General features: G+C 43.1%; 1 non-coding gene across 1 annotated transcript; it reads left to right on the top strand.

The window, feature by feature from the left end:
- Positions 1–542: 542 nt before the first annotated feature.
- LOC142494084 (U6 spliceosomal RNA) lies at positions 543–651 on the top strand. Its single transcript, XR_012801320.1, has one exon. It is a non-coding gene; the product is annotated as a U6 spliceosomal RNA (small nuclear RNA).
- Positions 652–12,193: the final 11,542 nt, after the last annotated feature.

Below are 12,193 nucleotides of genomic sequence, written 5' to 3'. Positions count from 1 at the left end.
ATATATATATATGTCTCAATGCAATTTGATACGATGTAGCACTAATAATGCAAAGTAAAAACTATTTACAAAATGTTTTAACCTCTGACTAAAAGAAAAGTTTTTTGTGCCTGCATGACATTTTTGGCTGAACACAGTGACGCAGGATACATCTGTCATCCCACACAAGTCACAATGTAACTTAATGTTGGCAAATGGTCACAACGATAACATGAGTAATAACTTAAATCAAACTTTTAACAGTACCGACCAGATATTAATTTTTAAAATTGTAGGCACATTGGAAAGCTAAAATCAACTTTAGAACCATAAGCTTTAAAGCGTAGTAAATAAAATATAATGTGCTAATCTCGAGCGCAATGTAGGGATGGGCCCACACTGACGGCCAAAAGCCGATTACACCTGCTGAGTTCAGGCGGCAACTGATGACGTCACTGCTCACGTCACTAAATTGCGACTACCTGGCGAACAGTCAAAAGATAGATAGCCGCAAACATATACAGCAGTAACAGTGTGTCTGGAGTCCCAAGTTTGCAATGGTTGCACTATTCCTTCGGCAGCACATATACTAAAATTGGAACGATTCAGAGAAGATTAGCATGGCCCCTGCACAAGGATGACACACAAATTAGGGAAGCATTACTTCTGTATATGTTTGCAGCTATCTATCTTTTGACTGTTCACTGGGTTGTCACAATTCAGTGACGTGACCGGTGACGTCACTAGCTGCCGCCGGAACTCAGCAAGTATAATCGGCTTTGGCCGTCAGTGTGGAAGCAGCCCTACATTGCGCTCGAGACGCAAGATTCGCCGTTTGGGCGTGGACGGACATCAGGAACAGACTGCCCATTGAGAGGACGCTGATTACCATCAACCCGGTCGCAGCTCATAGGAACCATCGCTCGGTGCAGGGATCAGCTGTATTGCCACTGTGATAACATGTCCATAACATGTTACGCTTGTCTGAATTTCACTGATGTACTTCCATAACTTACCTGCTGCATATTAGCACATTTTATTTTATTTACTACACCATGAGAGTTGTGCGCTGTTTTTCTTTTACTAGTACTCCAGGATGTTGAGCCATCCTATCTAAAGAGCAGCAGATTCTCAGTTGTCACAACATAGGTTCTATTGAATATATTTGATCACTTATGTGTGTGTTTAAGACCCCTTATTGATTTATACATTTATATACCTGCATAAGAAAAAGAAAAAGCGCCCGATCCTAGTGCATTATTTCTAAAATATGAATTTAATAAATTCCAACGCTCACAAATTAAAACTCACAAACAGAAATAGTATATAGGTATTTTATGAGACAAATACTCATGCCGCAATCCGATCGCTGGAACTCCGTTCCTCTGCTCCACTCCTTCGAGCGTCTGACTGTCCGTCACGAGCCTCCATCCAGCAGAAACTTGAAATGACAGCAGCCGACAGATCCTTCCTCCAGGAACAAACTTCTGATGTCTTTACTTCCGGGCAGGGAGCGAATTCAATGATACAGCGGAAATCCCTGGTATTTCAATGTAGGTGAACCGCACATAAAAACGCCTTGACATCAACAGCACGTGTGACCCTACGCGTTTCCTCGGATATACGGATTTCTTCAGGGGATAGATTCTGGGTACGCTTACTGCATATCTGTATCAACAAGAACCAATCAAATACAGTGGTGTGAAAAAGAAAGTACACCTTCTTTGAATTCTTTGGTTTTACATATCAGGACAAAATAACAATCGTCTGTTCCTTAGCAGGTCTTAAAATGAGGTAAATATAACCTCAGATGAATAACAACACTTGACATATTACATACACCGTGTTATGATTTATTTAACAAAAATAAAGCCAAAATGGAGAAGTCAACTAAGTACACCTTATGATTCAATAGCTTGTAGAACCACCTTTAGCAGCAATAACTTGAAGTAATCATTTTTTGTATGACTTTATCAGTCTCTCACATCGTTGTGGAGGAATTTTGGCCCACTCTTCTTTACAACGTTGCTTCAGTTCATTGAGATTTGTGGGCATTTGTTTATGCAAAGCTCTCTTAAAGTCCTGCCACAGCATTTCAATCGGGTTGAGGTCTGGACTTTGACTGGGTCATTGCAACACCTTGATTCTTTTCTTTTTTAGCCATTCTGTTGTAGATTTGCTGGTGTGCTTGGGATCATTGTCCTGTTGCATGACACAATTTCGGCCAAGCTTTAGCTGTCGGACAGATTTCCTCACATTTGACTATAGAATACTTTGGTATACAGAGGAGTTCATGGTTGACTCAATGACTGCAAGGTTCCCAGGTCCTGTGGCTGCAAAACAAGCCCACATCATCACCCCTCCACCACCGTGCTTGACAGTTGGTATGAGGTGTTTGTGCTGATATGCTCTGTTTGGTTTTTGCCAAATGTGGTGCTGTGCATTATGGCCAAACATCTCCACTTTGGTCTTGTCTGTCCAAAGGACATTGTTCCAGAAGTCTTGTGGTTTGTTCAGATGCAAGTTTGCAAACCTTAGCCGTGCTGCCGTGTTCTTTTTAGAGAAAAGAGGCTTTCTCCTGGCAACCCTTCCAAACAAACCATACTTGTTCAGTCTTTGTCTAATTGTATTGTCATGAACTTTAACATTTAACATGCTAACTGAGGCCTGTAGAGTCTGAGATGTAACTCTTGATTGTTTTTGCAATTTCTCTGAGCATTGCACGGTCTGACCTTGGGGTGAATTTTCTGGAACGTCCACTCCTGGGAAGATTGGCAACTGTCTTGAATGTTTCCACTTTTGAATAATCTTTCTCGCTGTAGAATGATGGACTTTAAATTGTTTGGAAATGGCCTTATAACCCTTCCCAGATTGATGGGCAGCAACAATTGCTTCTCTAAGATCATTGCTAATATCTTTCCTCCTTGGCATTGTGTTAACACACACCTGAAAGCTCGAGACCAGCAAACTGCTAAAACTTCAGCTTTTATAGAGGTGGTCACACTTGCTGATGATCAATTAATAAAGGGCATTTGTTTAGCAGCACCTGTCTGCTACTTAGCATCTTAATTCCTATGGAAGCAGTATGGGTGTACTTAGTTTTTCACACATAGCTTCTCCATGTTGGCTTTATTTTTATTAAATAAATCATGACATGGTGGAATATGTCATGTGTTGTTGTTCATCTGAGGTTGTATTTACCTAATTTTAAGACCTGCTAAGGAACAGATGATTGTTATCGTGTCCTGATATGTAAAGCCATAGAATTTCTTTTGTACACAACTGTATGTGTATACTAGCTTAAAGAACCAATCAAATATGTGTATACTAGCTTAACACATGTGTAGTGTATATGCTCTAATTGCTAGTCCTATCACATGAATATATTTATCCCTGATTTAAATGCCCAGTGCATCCATACAGTCATTGTAAAAACATATAAACCATGTATAGCAAGCATGTCAAACTCAAAGGCTAACACGGGCCAAATAAACAAGGTTTAAGTTTATGTGGGCCGCAAGGTTTAAGTTTATGTGGGCCGCAAAAAAACAAAAGTTTAAATTTTCATAGAAACGTAGGTTTATTTTGAAAAGTACAGTGTGTGTGTGTGTGTGTGTGTGTGTGTGTGTGTGTGTGTGTGTTGACCTCACTAACCGAACCCCCCAAAAAAAAGCCAGACGTGAATGATTTCTGAACCCATTAACCAGTATCAGTATGCCCCCTCTTAACAATTTCCAAAGCAGCAATCCCGCCTGGGATCTTACCTGATCCGCAGTCCCTCAAGGTACTATACTGGAGGGGAGGTGTTCCCTACCTGTCTTCCGATGTCTCCCGTGTGAAACATGAGAGTCAGATATGGAAGAAAGCAGAATAGGTTATTTCGGTGTAGGTATAGTGCAGTTAAGATAAAACAGAGAGAGAGTGGGTGAGGGTGACAGACAGAGAGATGGTGGGAGAGAGAGAGAGGGTGGGAGAGAGAGAGAGGAAGGTAAAGAGAGGATGGGAGAGAGAGGGTGGGAGAGAGAGCGTGTGGGAGAGGGTGAGAGAGGGTGAGAGGATGGGTGGGAGAGGTTGAGAGAGTGTGGAAGAGAGAGAGAGGATGGGAGAGGGTGAGAGAGGGTGGACGATAGAGAGAGGGTGGAAGAGAGAGAGAGGGTGGGAGAGAGAGGGTGGGAGAGGGAGAGAGAGGGTGGGAGAGAGAGAGAGGGTGGGAGAGAGAGGGTGGGAGAGGGTGAGAGAGGGTGGAAGAGAGAGGATGGGAGAGGGTGGAAGAGAGAGAGAGGATGAGAGAGAGAGAGAGAGAGAGAGAGAGAGGCGGTGTGGGAGAGAGAGGGTGGGAGAGAGAGGGTGGAAGAGGGAGAGGATGGGAAAGAGGGTGGGAGAGAGAAGGTGGGAGAGAGAAGGTGGGAGAGAGAGGGTGGGAGAGAGAGGTGGGAGAGAGAGGTGGGAGAGAGAGGGTGGGAGAGAGAGGGTGGGAGAGAGGGTGGGAGAGAGAGAGTGTGGCAGAGAGAGAGGGTGGGAGAGAGAGAGAGGATGGGAAAGAGAGAGGGTGGGAGAGAGAGAGATTGAGAGAGTGTGTGGGAGAGAGAGGGTGGGAGAGAGAGGGTGGGAGAGGGTGAGAGGGTGGGAGAGGGAGAGAGAGGGTGAGAGGGTGGGAGAGGGTGAGAGGGTGGGAGAGAGAGAGGGTGGGGGAGAGAGAGAGAGGGTGGTTGCCTGACTCACCGGGCCTGTTGGCGGCCCTGTCCCTCATTCTCTCTCTACTTTCCCCCCATTTTCTCTCACCCTCTCCCATTGTCTCCCCCTATTCTCTCTCCCTTTCCTCCCCACCCCCATTCGCTCAATCCCCTCTTCTCTCTCTCCCCACTCATCGCCCTCCCCACCCATCTCTCTCCCCCCCCTCCATTCTCCCCCCCCACCTCCATTCTCTCTCTGACCTGCACAGACGCACACAGCCACTGACCTACAGACACTCACACAGACAGACCAACAAAGACACTGACAACACACAGACACCCACACAGTCACTGCTGGCCTGCAAAGACACACACACACACACACAGCCACTGATACACACACACACACACACACACACACACACACACACACACACACACACACACACACACACACACACACACACACACACACACACAGCAACAGATACACACTCTCCCCCCCCCCACACACACACACCCCACACACACACTCCCCCCCACACACACACACTGCCCCCCCCCCACGCACACACACTCCCCCCCCACACACACACTCCCCCCCCCCCCCACACACACACTCCCTCCCCACACACACTCCCCCTCCCACACACACACACACTCCCCCCCACAACACACACACTCCCCCCCCACACACACTCCCCCCCACACACACACACACACACACTCCCCCACACACACACACACTCCCCCCCCACACACACACACACACTCCCCCCCCCCACACACACACACACTCCCCCCACACACACACACTCCCCCCCACACACACACACTCCCCCCCACACACACACACACACACTCCCCCCCCACACACACACACTCCCCCCACACACACACTCACCCCCACACACACTCCCACCCCACACACACACTCCCCCCACACACACACTCCCCCCACACACACACTCCCCCCACACACACACACTCCCCCCACACACACACTCCCCCCACACACGCCCACCCCACACACACACCCACACACACACACACACACTCCCCCCCCACACACACACTCCCCCCCACACACGCCCCCCCCCCCCCCCACACACACACACACACACACACACACACCCCACACACACCCCCACACACACCCCCAAACCCCCCCCACACACACACCACCCCACCACACATACCCCAACACCACACACCACCCCACACCACCCACCCCCCCCCCCACACACACCCCCCACCCCCCCCCCACACACAAACCACACACACACACCCCACTCCCCCCCCCCACACACACCCCCACACACACACAAAGTGGAGTACAGTGACGGATGTGAGTGACTGGAGGGGGGGGGGTGGCGGGGGACAGAGGAAAGGCCTGCTATTTGAGCTTCCCGCTGCACCCACTGCCTGTCAGCGATCGCGCATGACCACTGCCCACACCCACGCCCATCTCCCGCACCATGCAGACCGGGGGCAAAGGGAGCGCCAAGGCTGCAAGGGGGGGGCAGCAAAGGGGGTGAGCACCTCTGCCCCGGGTCCCTGTGGCTGCCCGCCCGGCGAGGGACACCACGCAGCAGGCAAAGTAGCCAGGAGCGGGAAGGCAGAGACACACTCACCGTGTGCTCTGCACAAAGTGGAAGCCCCGCCCCCGGCTTCCTCTGACCTACCTGCGACCAATCCCCTGCATCCCGGCCGGCATTCTAAGCCCCGCCTCCTTCATTCAAACCCGTGCGGCCCTTCATCCAATCCCCTGGCAGCATTCACTCACACAGAGAATACTTACCAGCTGCCGCATCCTCCTCATCGCCGCCGTAACCGGGACACACTGGCTGGGCCGCCCAGATACTCGTTGTGGGCCGCATGCTTGATGTATAGTGACATATCATATAATAAATATGTAAAGGAAAAAGAATATATACAAAATACAAAATGCAACAAAACACACAATATAAGTCAGCTCTTACATTGATATCAATTTATCTTCATATTAAACAAAGGAGGACTTATACGTTATTAGATAAAATCAGGCTTGTGTTTTATTGTTTACATTTTATATACAGTAAATGTATAACATTCACGGAATTGTCTGTGCAAATACACTATTAGCACAGAATTCACATTTGAATATCATTATGTCACATTTTTATCACAAAATTGTCACTATCTGGTGCACGGTATTATCACTTTTTGTTTTCTTTCAAGTTTGTGATTATTAGTGCAGAATTTGGGGACATAGGATACACACAGAGAGGGGGACCCTCTTTTTATATCTTAATTGTAAACTGCAGTACAATCTAGCCCAATACGCTGTGGATCATGTTGAATGAGTAAGGGAAACAAGGTAAAAACAGAATGTTCAATACACAGATAACATTTAAAGCACTCAACCCATCTTTACTGCAACATTAGAAAATGACACCACCACCAATGCTCTGTTTTTCAGCTTAGATCAGGAGTTTGACATACGGTGTGTTTTCCAGTGTGAAATGCTGTAATTAAAATGAAAAAAAAAAAAAGCCCATGTGTTTATTAAGCAGTATTAATCTTCCACCTTAGATGCTAGAAGAGCATTTCAACTAGTTAGCAGAAAACATACATTGTAGAGCCTGAAGGACTTAATACATGAAACATTGTTTTTTTACTGGCTTTTCAAAACCACAATGTTTCCTTGTGCCTTAGTGTTATTTCAGTACTAAGAGAACAATTGACATATTTCAGTAGGAGTAACATACTGTACGCTTAAAGATCACAAACAAGTCTCATGCGACAATTACGTTTTGTCTTCTCATTCCGAGGTGTAATATAGTAATACACAATTCAAAAATAATTTTTCACCTATCTCTGTGTATGTTAAAAAAAACTTTTTTTTTTAAAAGAGAGAAGGAAATAACAGCAGCAGAGCGAGTCATATTGCATTTAGATTCTGCCCCACTCACCCCCAGTTGATTCAGTGATAAACAGAAACTATATACAGTAGTATTTCTGACCAGAGCGCCAATATTCCTTTTTATCAAATAGTCAAGTGCTTCATGCTTTGTTACCGTGCCTTCAAAAGTCAAGTGTTATTAACAAGTTACCATTTCACAAACTGAAGTTAATTTTTGTTTCCTCGTGTACTGTATGTATGATTTAATAATCCGTGACCTTCTAATCCTTTTGGAATTATTTATTACCTTATAATTAATGGTATGCTACATTCTCACTCACTTTCAACATCATTATTATTTTTCATTGACCTACTTAATGAGACAAAATTACCTTAAGACATGCACGTGTCACTGTTTTTTAACAAACCATTTATTACAAGATTGCATATGACGGATTGACACTAAAATCTATTCTACATTATTCATAAAGTATGCTGCTATGTTTAGAGATAGAGATGAAGCCGATCTTATTGCTGCCTGTGTTGTGCAGTGCTCCCATAGGTGAAATAGAACAATAGCCCTGCCACCTTCTCACACTCGGTTGGCGCGTTTCACTGCAGAGCGACATGGGTTGCAAAAGTGTTGGCTACAACTGTGGAGTGTAATTCTTATTTTCATCCCACTGAGGCCAGGACACTAATCTCCAATAAGGGGTATCAGACCTCGATCCCGTCTTAACTGCCATTGACACAGAATGAAGCACCCTTGTAAGAGCTCAGTGAACCTGATCCTATGGCTCTTATTTATGGAACATTGATAATTAGCTATTATTCAACAAATTGCAAAGGGGAAGATATCAACATTATTCTGATTTGCTTCAATATTAATAAAAAAAATCATATTACAAAAGTGGGCAATAAAGAAAAGCTTTTCAGTTTGTATCCTAGTTAATGATAGTATAACTATACAATATTCTTAAATTATTTTAAAATTCGCAAATTGCTTTTGACTACCAGAGACTCTCACATCCACCACCAGTTTAAGTTCTTTCAAAACTAAGGCTGTCTAACATTTTAATCTGGTCTGTAACTGTTACAGTACATATGCCTATAATATATATTATCTCTAATTGTGCATGCTACAGTATGTCTTGTATATAATGTATACCCTGTTCACTTATGTAGAAAGTGGGTAACCGGTGCATCAAAGCATAAGAGTCCCAATAATATTGTAATAATTCTTCCGTGAGGAACACTCCAAAATGATGGTGAGCAATGATAACATACCCTAATAGGGCAAGGGACTAGTACCTAGTGCTAACCAGCACAATGAACAGTACAGAGATTGTCCCAACCATGATAACTAGGCATAGTATGTAAGAAAAAACTCACTTTTAGAAACCTGTCCTGTTCACTTATGTAACTGCATTTGTAACCATGTATTATTTGTCATCTTAACTCTGTGCCCAGGACATACTTGAAAACGAGAGGTAACTCTCAATGTATTACTTCCTGGTAAAACATTTTATAAATAAAAATAAATAAATAGTTGAACCAGGACAGTTATTCCCAGCCCAAGGAAACTTTAAGCTCATTCACAGAGCCTGTCATGATGAAAACACCCCTTACCCAGCAGCCAGAGGCATTTTTCACCAGTACAGCAGTCAAGTTTTAGAATCTCTGCTGAAATATCTCTGCAGAGAAATGTTTTATTATTTTTTTAAATTTAAATCATGCATGTTAATATAGAATCTGTATACAATCCTGCCCATGCAATTTCAGACTAAGTAACAATTCAAAGTATCGAGTCAGAACAGCCGTTCAGCAGCTCCAGGAGATGCACTTTTAAAACAATAATTAGTTACAGGGTGATATTGGTAGACGGGATAAAGTCTAAGCTTTCACGGCAATGACTCAGAGTTTATATCCTCCACCTACCCGGGACCTATGTGAAAGGTATGGCCTTGCCTCATTAAGGAAACCGCAGTTCTTGGTGTTATGGGAAAAACCTCTTTTATTGATGGTGTGGGCCAATGCTGGCTAATTATCTTCACCGTGATGCAACAACACTGCTTATCAGCTGACTGGATTTCCCGTCAGCGTATCTCCAATCAGATAGGTCAAGTAGAAGAAAATGCAGAAAGTAGATGGAGAATTGCAAACCGATTAAGCAGGAACTCGACAGATTTATAAAAATATAGATGTAGACTTTAATGGATCATGTTAAAATACAAAACGAAAAAATAAAAAAAAACACAGAAAAAATCGTCCCACGCGTTTTGCACCAAGGGGTACTTTCACAAGGAGTTTCAAGTATGTTATGTATAACTTAAAAATGTTTGTTTACAATTCTGCATCTATACAAAACAGTAGGAACTAATTATGCAGCCTCTTGTCAAGGACTAGTTAATGTAATAATAATAATGGTTGTCATAATTGTCAATTACCATTTCTTGGTATTTGGTTGTGTGAGTGTTGGTTCTTCAGCATCTCTGCTGAGTCTTTGAGGAGCAACTTTGCTACATGCTGCATTCTAGGGAGCAAAGGGTTGTGGTTGATTCTTTGTAAATGTCCTTTTTTCTCTCTGAGCCTCCAGGCAACTTGATATACCTTTTAAGGGCCACATGTGGGGTGAGAGGGAGAGCAGGCTACTGGGGTGGCCAGCGACTGGAGCCACCCACCAATGCTCTAGATCATGCACCATTTTAGTAGCCTTTCTTTACACAATATCCAATTTGTTAATGTCCTTCCAAAGATATGGTTTCCAGAAGACTACAGATCACTTTATAGACATGGTATTCATTAAAAGATCGTTCCTCACTAATTAAAATCTGTCTCCACTTTCCTACTATCTGACCACCTTCTTGTTTATTCATGTGTTTTTCCATTATTTTCCCACTGGCCATCATTATTTCAATGGTCTACACTCCATTTACCTCCCAGCTCTCATCTGGACTCGGAACTCTCAACTCTCTTCACCACTCTCCTCTCTAACTGACCCTGATAACTTTGTTCTAAGATACAACTTGGACCATTCCTCTTCTATCTATTAAAGCCTCCTTTACTCGAGTAGTTTCGACTCCAACTTTTACTTCACTTTTTCTGCTCTTGTTCTCATGCCTGATTTTCTTTATTATAAATGGCACCTTTCTTGTTTTAACATTGCTCTGTTATTGCAGAACAATAGTATTTATCTTCTCTCATCACTATAAAACATAGCTGTAATCGCCTTTGACTACCTCCTACATTTGGTGACATTGCAAGGATACTATTATTTCGATATTCTTTTAGACCTTTCTGACACTTTTCGCACTGTTGATAACCCACTTCTTCTACAATTCTCTCTCTATTCCCTCTTTCTGAGTGACATCCTGAATTTATTTATTTGTAAGTATTACCTTTCTGCAGATGATGCAGAAATATGTCTTCCTATACAAGTCCTGTCCCATGTTGCTGATTGCCTCTCAGAAATATTGTCCTGGGTGTCATTCTGTCACCTAAAACTCAATACATCCAAGATAGAAATCCTGGTCTTTCCACCTGCCCTCCTCCCTCTCCAAATCTCCCCCCTTCAACCTACTCAAAATGCTGAAACTAGAATCCCCTCTGTCATTTAAAGATAAAAAAAGAAATGCCATACTGCATAGTGATTTAGAAATCATCATTAGGAATGGTCTTGAAGCGCTGACGGGTGGGGGGAATAAACACATTTTCTGTGGCATTTCCTTATTTATTTCAGGATCTGTTTCTTGTAGCTCAGATAGAATACATTTTCATTTATTTAGGGTTGAAGCAACTTGTTTCCCCTACAAAAAACAGCACTGCAAAAGAGCATATATGAAATAGGCTGTTGTTTCCTAGCTCAAAAAGATTCCATATACAGTAGCACCTGTAAGCAGTAGTTATATTGTATGTTTGTTAGGAAAATTATATCAATGCTGACATATAAACAACTGATCATACTGTAGGTGGTATTTACCTCTCTTGAAAAGCTTTATATGTAGAATGTACATGTTGAACAGCTCTAACTGCCCTTTGAAATTACAGTAGGAATTAAAAAAGGCAAGCCTATGATTAAAAACACTTTATGTATTTGTCTTATTTGAGTTGATCTGTAAACTAACACGTTAATGTCAGAGGGAAATATAGTTGACATCACTAAATCGTAAAAGCCATTACACCCCCGTTGTACTTATACCAGCAGGTGGTGGTTACTGAACATTGTCCTGTATAAGGAAAATGGTATTGTTATTCTTAGCAATTTCTTATAGATGTTTTTTTTTTTGTTTTTTTTTATTTCAGAAAGCTTTTCATTTAAAAGCTTTATTGCTTTTAGAATTGGTTATTTAGAGACCTGTTCTCAGCCCTACAATGCTGGTGAAAGGACTGTACATTCTTTTATTTGTGCAAGGATCCCGCCTGAAGCTGGCGCTTTGTCTCCAGAATGAACTTACAGATTGTAGTGGCTGTACCTGTAGCCTAGAGAAAGACAGTGGCCAAAATTGATTTTAGCCGGCAAGGAAACACAGCTCATCCAGTATTTGCCATGGCCATTATTATTATCGTTTATTTGTAAAACGCCAACATATTCTGCAGCACGGTACAATGGGGTTACAGAAAGATGTAAATTACATAAACAGGATGGCATAACCAATAA

This window comes from Ascaphus truei, chromosome 4 (genome assembly GCF_040206685.1).
Source record: "Ascaphus truei isolate aAscTru1 chromosome 4, aAscTru1.hap1, whole genome shotgun sequence".
In the NCBI taxonomy this organism is placed as follows: Eukaryota; Metazoa; Chordata; class Amphibia; order Anura; family Ascaphidae; genus Ascaphus; species Ascaphus truei.
This window is presented reverse-complemented; position numbering and strand designations above follow the sequence as displayed.